The sequence below is a fragment of the Aquarana catesbeiana genome, linkage group LG08 (assembly GCF_042186555.1).
Source record: "Aquarana catesbeiana isolate 2022-GZ linkage group LG08, ASM4218655v1, whole genome shotgun sequence".
Lineage (NCBI taxonomy): Eukaryota > Metazoa > Chordata > Amphibia > Anura > Ranidae > Aquarana > Aquarana catesbeiana.
In genome coordinates, this window is record NC_133331.1 from 17345900 (window position 1) to 17356593 (window position 10694).

A 10694-nucleotide genomic window follows, 5' to 3' on the forward strand; every position below is an offset into this window, starting at 1 on the left:
ATATATATATATATATATATATATATATATATATATATATATATATATATATATATATATATATATATATATATATATATATATATATATATATATATATATATTGCAATCTATAGACAAAGAAAAGAAAAAGATTTATTTTTATTTTTTTCCTATAATGACCTGTGTTAGTTTTACAAGGTTGGTATTTACTGACAAGAGCAAACTGGATAAGAGGACATATGATGGGTCAGATGTTCATTATATATATATATATATATATATATATATATATGTATGTATGTATGTATTGTACATTCAGTCTGATGTATACTATGGGGATGACTTGTGTCTTTCTGCTCTTGCTATGGGGTCTGCCTGGTTGCTATGGGCTGTACTGGTTGCTAAGGGCTATCTATGGACATCTAGATGTGGTTTTATGGTGATGTGTTGATGTCTCTGTAATTGTATATGGTGTACACTGGGGCTATGTTGTTCACATGTATAATATATATATATATATATATATATATATATATATATATATATATATATATATATATATATATATATATATATATATATATATATACTGTGGATCTCCTTTTTTTTGGGAATCTCCGGTCGTTGTATGGCTTCCCCAGTGTGGCTGATTTTTAAACAGTAAACCAAAAGGGAGAAAATAATGTAGCACATAATATCAGAATTTTTAAGATTTTTTTCTTTATTTTTAGTTTTGGATAAACTTGGTCAGAAATTTGTCTTAAAACAGTTTGAAAGGTAAATATTCCTCCAACTGTAATGTCTCCTTGGTAATTTATAGGAAAGCTGTGATTGGTTGCAGCTGAATGCACAGCCCGGCTCTGACACCTGCAGACAGCACAGCTATTTGTAGATTTCTCCTATTTTATTTATTTATTTTTTTTTTTTTTTACAGCTGACTTTCTATTTTTGGGATAACGGGCAAATATAGGGGTGACACCCCCCAGAGACAGAGTTATACAAGTTAACATCACTCTTTTCTAACCAAAAAAAATAAAAATACATGTTGTCTATAGATGCACCTATAGGGGCTATAACCTGCTATTCACCAATCAGAACATACAATGTAACTCATCTAAATAAAATAGATCTCATTTACCTCCTGGATCGCTAACGACTTCCTTCTTTTTTCCATGGCGTAAAAGACGCCGGAAAACCCTCCCAATCCGGCCAAATAATGACCGGCGTTTGCCCTTATGGGCAGTTTTTGCAGAATCCCTGCTAGGGCTGGACATTTCTATATCCTGCTTGATCTCTGTAGGTTCCTCTTTGATGGTTAATTGAAGAACAGATCGAATTTTATTAAATTTGTGGTTCGTTTTCCAAAGAATTATAATCTCTCTTGGAGCAAATTCTGAAACACCCTTCACCTTGCTGTGCAAACTGAAGACTGGCAGTTGGGGCTAAAAATAGCTTGTTTAACTGCCAGCAGCAGCCTGCACTATGATGTCACACCTCTTGGCAGGCTGTGATTGGCTGAGCGGTTGCTCTGGCTCTATTGCTCAGGTCTGCCAAATCCATACAATTTCCAACTGACCAGGGAAAGCTTTTTATTCCTGCCATCAGACCTGTGTATTTACCAAAAACAATCTGACACAGATATTGTCCTTTTCCAGGTAAATAAAGGCTTCTTGCCGTGATATTGTCAGCAAAATAAATATTTTTATTGCAATCTGTAGACAAAAATCTTTTTTTTTTTTTTTTTTTTTTTTACCTGTGTTATTTTTCAGATCCAAGGATGGGATTTACACACAAGAGCAACCTAGATAAGAGGACATATGATGGGTCCTGTGTATTTTATTACATTTTTATAGGGTGTACACCACACAGGTCCTAATAATAATCAGATTATTATGTTGATGTGTTGATGTCTCTGTAATTCTGTAATTGTATATGTTGTACACTGGGCTATGTTCATATGTGTAATATATATATATATATATATATATATATATATATATATATATATATATATATATATATATTGCAATCTATAGACAAAAATACGATTTTTTTTTTCCTATAATGACCTGTGTTAGTTTTACAAGGTTGGGATTTACTGACAAGAGCAAACTGGATAAGAGGACATATGATGGGTCCTGTGTATCTTATTATCTTTTTTTAGGGTGTACACCACACAGGTCCTAATAATAATCATATTTACCACAAAAAAAGTGAATTTACATCTATTTTTTTATACTTTCTTCTCTGTGGGGAATATGATCATTATATATATATATGTATTGTGAATACTGATATATACTATGGGGATGACTTGTGCATTTCGGCTGTTGCTATGGAATCTGCCTGGTTGCTATGGGCTGTACCGGTTGCTAAGGGCTATCTTTGGACATCTAGATGTGGTTTTATGGTGATGTGTTGATGTCTCTGTAATTCTGTAATTGTATATGTTGTACAGTGGGGCTATGTTGTTCATATGTCCAATATCATGTCCAAATTGGCCCTAGTATGTATGAATGTGTATTAGGGACCTTAGATTGTAAGCTCCTTGAGGGCAGGGACTGATGCGAATGTACAGTGTATATGTAAAGCGCTGCGTAAATTGACAACACTATATATATATATATATATATATATATATATATATATATATAACTCATTTCAGGGAGGTGGCGCTTCGCGCCCGCAACCCCCCTGAGGCAAAATATTTTTTAAATCACCTTTTTAATATTTTTCCACAGTGCTTCTGGGGAAGGGGATGGGTGGTATGTGGCATTGGAAGGTGTCAGTAGTTTTGTTTGTTTTTTTTTTTGTTTTTTAATAATTGATTTTTTTTACAATTTAATTTATTTCTTAATTTTTTTCACAATGCTTTTTGGGGGGAGGGGGTTGGGGCAGTGGACAGTGTTGGTAGGGCTGGGGAGAGTGGTGTCAGTAGTTTTTTCTTTTTATTTTTTTACACTATATATATATATATATCTGCTCTGAAATAAAGTAATAAACAAACAGTGTGTATGTGTGTGTGTGTATATATATATATATATATATATATAATATACATACATATTTTTTTTTTTTTTTTTTTGTCCTATGCTGTAAGGAGACTCAACACAAGAAGAACGTTTGTTCTCTAGCGTTTGAGAATTCTCCCATTTAAATCAATGCAATTTGGTCCACCAAGAAATGGCCGCCAGCCGGAGCCCTAATTACAAGGATTGTTTGGTGTTGATGGGGATGCTAGGAGCAGAAGCTGTTTGCAGAGATGTCTGCGGGGACTGAGTCTGTCTTCATAGCTGTTCCCCGCCACACCGATCATTCCCGGGAGATCGGGAGGCACTTGCGGGTGTGCGGGATCTGCCGGGAGACTTGAGATGTCTGATACTGTATATATTACACTGTGGACTCTGCATTGAATCCACATCCATGGATTGTAGAGGTGATTGTATGGTGAGGGGTTGGTGTCTCTGTAATTATAGTAATGTACACAGGGGCCATGTTGTTCATATGTGTTGTATATATATTTATTTATTTATTGCAATCTATAGACAAAAATAAGAAAAAAACATTTTTTTTCCTATAGTTTTCAGATTCAAGGAGTAACCTGGATAAGAGGACAAATGATGGCGTCCTGTGTATTTTATAAAAACATTTTTAGAGTGTACACCACACAGGTCCTAATAATAATCATATTTACCACAAAAAAGTGAATTTACATCTATTTTTTCATGCTTACTTCTCTGTGGGGAATATGATCATCATATATATATATGTATTGTAAAGTCAGTCTGATATATACTATGGGGATGACTTGTGTTTTTCTGCTGTTGCTATGGAGTCTGCCTGCTTGCTATGGGCTGTACCGGTTGCTAAGGGCTATCTATGGACATCTAGATGTGGTTTTATGGTGATGTGTTGATGTCTCTGTAATTCTGTAATTGTATATGTTGTACACTGGGGCTATGTTGTTCATATGTCCAATATCATGTCCAAATTGTCCCTAGTATGTATGAATGTGTATTAGGGACCTTAGATTGTAAGCTCCTTGAGGGCAGGGACTGATGCGAATGTACAGTGTATATGTAAAGCGCTGCGTAAATTGACAGCAATATATATATATATATATATATATATATATACTGTATATATTACACTGTGGACTCTGCATTGAATCCACATCCATGGATTGTAGAGGTGATTGTATGGTGAGGGGTTGGTGTCTCTGTAACCATAGTAATGTACACAGGGGCCATGTTGTTCATTTGTGTGATATATATATATATATATATATATATATATATATATATATTTATTTATTGCAATCTATAGCCAAAAAAAAGAAAAAATGTTTTTTTCCTATAGTTTTCCGATCCAAGGAGTAACCTGGATAAGAGGACATATGATGGGTCCTGTGTATTTTATAATAACATTTATAGGGTGTACACCACACAGGTCCTAATAATAATCATATTTACCACAAAAAAGTGAATTTGAATTTACATCTATTTTTTTATATGCACTTCTCTGTGAGGAATATGATCATCATATATATATATATTGTACATTCAGTCTGATATATACTGTGGGGATGACTTGTGTTTTTCTGCTCCTGCTATGGCGTCTGCCTGGTTGCTATGGGCTGTACCGGTTGCTAAGGACTATCTATGGACATCTAGATGTGGTTTTATGGTGATGTGTTGATGTCTCTGTAATTCTGTAATTGTATATGCTGTACACTGGGGCTATGTTGTTCATATATGTTATATATATATATATATATATATATATATATATATATATATATATATATATATATATATATATATATATATATATATATATATATATATATATATATATATATATATAGTATTTTACAAAAGTGAGTACACCCCTCACTTTTTTGAAGCTTTGGTGAACTCCATGCCCAAGAGGGTTAAAGCAGTGCTGGAAAATAATGGTGGCCACACAAAATATTGACACTTTGGGCCCAATTTGGACATTTTCACTTAGGGGTGTACTCACTTTTGTTGCCAGCGGTTTAGAAGACATTAAAGAGGAAGTAAACCCTGATGGGTTTTACTTCCTCTTTTACTCCCTGTATGGCTAGCAAATTAAAAGCATAATGGGCTAGTATGCATCGCAAATGAATCCAGCGATGTCCCCTGTGTAAGGCAGCGTCCATCTTCAAGCCCCTCTTCCTTTCGGGCTGCGGACTCCGGCTCTGTGATTCGCCGGATCCGCGTGATGTCACTCCCGCCCATGCGCGCAGTAACGGCACGCGCTAGGGAAGAAACGCATGGAGTTTTGTTTTACCCCCACGCATGCGCCGTTCACTTTATCGGCTGACTTCAAGTGAAATATCTCCTACACGGCGCACATTTAGGAGATATTTCCACTTCCTATAGGTAAGTCTTATTATAGGCTTACCTATAGGTAGAAGTCCCAAAAAGGCATTTACAACCACTTCAATGGCTGTGTGTTGAGTTATTTTGAGGGGACAGCAAATTTACACTGTTATACAAGCTGTACACTCACCACTTTACATTGTAGCAAAGTGTCATTTCTTCAGTGCTGTCACATGAAAAAGATATAATAAAATATTTTAAAAAATGTAAGGGGTGTACTCACTTTTGTGAGATACTGTATGTATATATATATATCCTGTATGTATTGTATATTCAGTCTGGTGTATACCGTGGGGGTAACATATGTTTTTTTGTGCTGTTTGGTTGCTATGGGCTGTACTGGTTGCTAAGGGCTATCTCTGGACATCTAGATGTGGTTTTATGATGATGTGTTGATGTCTCTGTAATTGTATATGGTGTACACTGGGGCTATGTTGTTTACATGTATAATACACACACATATATATATATATATATATATATATATATATACTGTGGATCTCCTTTTCTGTATTGGGAATCTCTGGTCGTTGTACGGCTTCCCCAGTGTGGATAATTTTTAAACAGTAAAGCAAAAGGGAGAAAAAGATGTAGCACATAATATCAGAATTTTTAAGAATTTTTTTTTTATTTTTAGTTTTGGATAAACGTGGTCAGAGTGGAAATTTCGGTCCGGTGTTCATTCCTGTCTGTGTATCCATTGGAGGATTTCCCGTCACACCCTCTGACAGCCGGACAGCAGAGCAGTTCTTACCAGGACAAGAAGACACAGATGGTAAAAATGATCTAACAAAGGTAGGAACCCTTCCCCCGCTTTACTGGAAACCGTGTTCTTTTCTGCCTCTTACCCACCTCAACATGTACAATATAATCAATAATATATTCAAAAGTATTGGGACACCTGCCTTTACACAAACACGTGAACTTTAATGGCATCCCAGTCTTAGTCCGTAGGGTTCAATATTGAGTTGGCCCATCCTTTGCAGCTATAGCAGCTTCAACTCTTCTGGGAAGGCCGTCCACAAGGTTTAGGGGTGCGTCTATGCGAATGTTTGACCATTCTTCCAGAAGAGCATTTGTGAGGTCAGGCACTGATGTTGGACCAGAAGGCCTGGCTCGCAGTTTCCCCTCTATTTCATCCCAAAGGTGTTCGGGTTGAGGTCAGGCCTCTGTGCATGCCAGTCGAGTTCCTTCACCCCAAACTCGCTCATCCATGTCTTTATGGACCTTGCTTTGTGCACTGGTGGGGCCTTCCCCAAACTGTTCCCACAAAGTTGGGAGCATGAAATTGTTCAAAATGTCTTGGCATGCTGACACCTTAAGAGTCCCCTTCACTGGAACCAAGGGGTCAAGCCCAACCTCTGAAAAACAACCCCCACACCATAATCCCCCCTTGAGCCAGTGCACAAAGCAAGGTCCATAAAGACATGGATGAGCGAGTTTGGGGTGAAGAAACTTGATTGGCCTTCACAGAGTCCTGACCTCAACCCGATAGAACACCATTGGGATGAATTAGGGCAAAGACTGCGAGCCAGGCCTTCTAGTCCAACATCAGTGCCTAACCTCACAAATGCGCTTCTGGAAGAATGGTCAAACATTCCCATAGACACACTGCTAAACAATGAAGTGCAATTTGAACAAATTCAAATGACTGTGTTAAAAATTTTGTAAGAATTAAAAAAATCCTGGTGTGCAGGTCACATTTTGGGTTTATTAAATATACAAGCATTGTCACAAATGCTGACTTTCCGGTTATAAGTTGGGTGATGGGGGATTCATCGAACTGAATTCTTCTCAAAATATTTGGGTATCCCTTGAATACATTTTTGGTGGCCTTGTTCAGCCGAGCAATGTGGATGATCTAATTTGGCCAAATTATCAATATAATCCTAAAGAGGAACCAACAGGTGTGAATGACCATATTGTGTCAAAGTAATGAGATGTCGCTAGCACACCATTGGGGACTGAGAAGGACCTGGGAGCTCCGACACAATGTGGTCTGTCTATATATTTGTGAAACTCAGCACACTCCAAGCAGCCAGAGATCTTGAGGGAATCAAAGTGATAAGACATTGGCGCCATCCAGCATAGGGTCCAAGCCTTGAGCTATCACCACCAGCACACTATTGTAGAAAAGTATAAAGGGTACATTTGTTTGGCACTACAGGAAACCAATGTTTCAGGACCTCTGGGAACCCCTTCCTCGGGCAGCAGTGATGACAATATTACCTGGGGAAGGCAGCAAATATACGTCACCTTTATACTTTTCTACAGTGGGGATATCTCATTGCTTGGACTTTGTGCTTGATGGGGCCAACGTCATATCACTTTAGCACCTACTGTAGGTCTATGGCTGTAGTGAGTGCATTTGATTTCCTTATTAAAATAGGATAAAGTAGATTGTGTAGGACCTCTTAGGTTCTCCTCAGTCCCCAGGTAGATTGTGTGGGATCTCCTAGGTTCTCCCCAATCGCCAATGTTGTGCTGGTTATATCTCATTGCTTGGACTTTATAGTTGATGGCACCTAGGTCTACAGCTGTAAAGAGTGCACTGGATTTCCCAAATATATGGACGGACCAGATTATGTGGGACCTCCCAGGCTCTCTTCAATTCCCAGTGGTGTGCTGGTGATATCCCATTGCCTGGACTTTATTCTCCTGGGCCTATGGCCATAAGGAGTGCAATGGAGTTTCCAAATTTATGAATGAAGCAAACTGTGTGGGATCTCTCAGGTTCCCCTCAGTACCCAATAGTGTCTGATATTTCCACATAGATATCTGTATCCTGGCTCCCAGAATTACCCCGGGACCCGGCTTTCAGGTTGTACATTGGAGAATCAAGGACATGTAAGTAAGTGTATTTCAAAAACGAAACTACCACGACTGGAAGATAAGCATGTAGGGCAGGCGGATGACACTCTCTCCATGTTTCCCTCCACGTTGGGTGTCAAGTTTGGGTCACATAAGTGCTAGGCACCCTCAACGGGGTCACTCTCGTGCACATGGGGTATCTTTACTTGTGCCATATCCATCAATTCCCTGGGACAAGGCGGAGGCTTCTTTCTGGGATAACTCTACCTTAAGGCGGACATACAACTTCAAGATGGCTGTACACCGTGTACAGCCATAAATAAACAATAAACTGTGTTCCACGTAACTTTCTCATCTCCGTGTCAATGTACACCTTCACTTTAACTTCTTGCACTTAGGAGGGACAAGCTGAGCTTATGCCTGCTCCACCTGTCCAGCCTATCTCTATTACCTTACTCCCAGTAATGGAATGGAGCCTCGCCAAGCACCTAGTGCTGACTCCATGCGTGTTCTTCATCAACTCATCCTCCCGGTACCTGGTGCACAGGTCAGGAACCTCTGAGCGCTGATTTTCTCAGATTGCTATGGGAGACGGACCACCAGGGAAGATAATGCTGACAACAAACCTCCTGTAGAACTGTCTTCATACCCCACTGTGTCTTACTAACCCAGGTCGTAGACTAAGTGCAGAGTGTGCCGGGTACTTGCATTACACATTTTTAGTAACTTCAGACCAGGCATGGACAAAGTTTCCAAAGCTTAACTGAAAGTTCCAAATATTACAACTTCAAACAAAGTGCAGTCTAGTTCCTAATGACCATTGTCTCTAACTCAGGCTTATAGCTGCCCAGCATACTTGCACAGTATGAGTCCATGCTTGGTAGAGTTCATGTTGGCGGCATCCAGGGCTGGTATCTTCAGTCCAGACTATGGATCCCAGCAGTCCCCTCTACATTGGAGAAAGTTCCTGAAGCCAGGCAATCATCAGCAGGAACTCCGGATTCGGCATGACGGACAGGAACTGGCCAAGAACTGAGAGCAGGACTAGACTTAAGACTCCAGAGCTAGACGAGACCCCCTGGATCCGGACCCATCTCCCTTTTATAGGCTACAGGACCAATGGGTCGGACCCAGAAAGTCAGCCAAAACAAAGACCTGGGAAACAGCAAAACACAGACTTAAAGTGATACTAAAGCTAAAAACGTTTTTTACTTTAACGAATTTCTTGAATTAAGGTAAAAAAGTTTACTATTTCTCTGCCCCCATGTGTGAAGGGGAAGAGATGGGGAAATAGATCCTCAGCTGTACATGGCTGCATCTCTTCTCCCCTCTGTTCCTCTTCACGGCACTCAAGCAGCAAATGCAATGAGGAGGACATGGGTGGGCGGGGCTAAGTACCGTTGCAGAAATCTATAGTGCGTGGCTCCATAGACACACAGGGGTGGATTTACTAATACTGGAAAGTGCAAAATCTGGTGCAGATGTGCATAGAAACTAATCAGCTTCCAGGTGTTTGTCAAAGCCTAACTGAACAAAATTAAGTTAGAAGCTGATTGGCTACAATGCACAGCTACACCAGATTTTGCACTCTCCAGTTTTAGTAAATCAACCCCAGAGCTCGGGAGCGTGCAAACACTATGGGGTTGATTTACTAAAGGCAAAAAAACTGTTCACTCTGAAAGTGCAGTTTCTCCAGAGCTTAGTAAATGAGCAGAAGCTCTTCTTTCTATCATCCAATCATGTGCAAGCGAAAATGCTGTTTTTTTCTTTTTTTTTTAATTATTTTCCTTGCACGTGATTGGTTATTCTTTGCAAAGTGAAGCCTTATTTCATTTACTAAGCTCTAGAGCAGTGGTTCTCAACCTTTATAGTGCCGTGACCCCTTGATAAAATTTCCCAAGTTGTGGGGACCCCTAACAGTAAAATTATTTTTGCAGCATTGGTTGTCAGCTCCCAAGGCAAGACAAGTTATTTGCGCCCCTAACCCACGGACATTTAACGTTCCCTGAGTCCCTTCCACTCATATAGTATGAAAACCTCTCATGGTACATTTTAGGATGTATCACTCTTTCTCTTTGTTCTCCTTTCTTTCCCTTTTATCTCTCTATCCTAATTTCTTGTATTTTTCACCCTCCCTCTCTCTAGACGTCTTTCTTGTTCTTTCTCTTATTCTTTCTCTCCCTTTTTCTTTGCCCCCCCCCCCCTTTTCCTCTCCCTTCCATGTATTCTCTATTTTTATTCCTTCTCTTACTCCTTGGTGTGGTTGGGGGGTGGGGGGAATGGGATGAGTGGCAGTGCTGGGGGGAGTTCTGATCAGCCAACTTAGAAGCTCTTGATCAAGGTCATCTGCTGATCTGAGAACTGTAGTGGGGACTTTTAATGGCAGCTATAATCACAGGTAGTGTTACTCACTGTGTCTCCGGGAACAGCCCAGCTTGGCGGCCGCAAATAGGCTGGGAGAGTGGTGTGGGCTTCAGGAACAGCCCAGGATTCCGT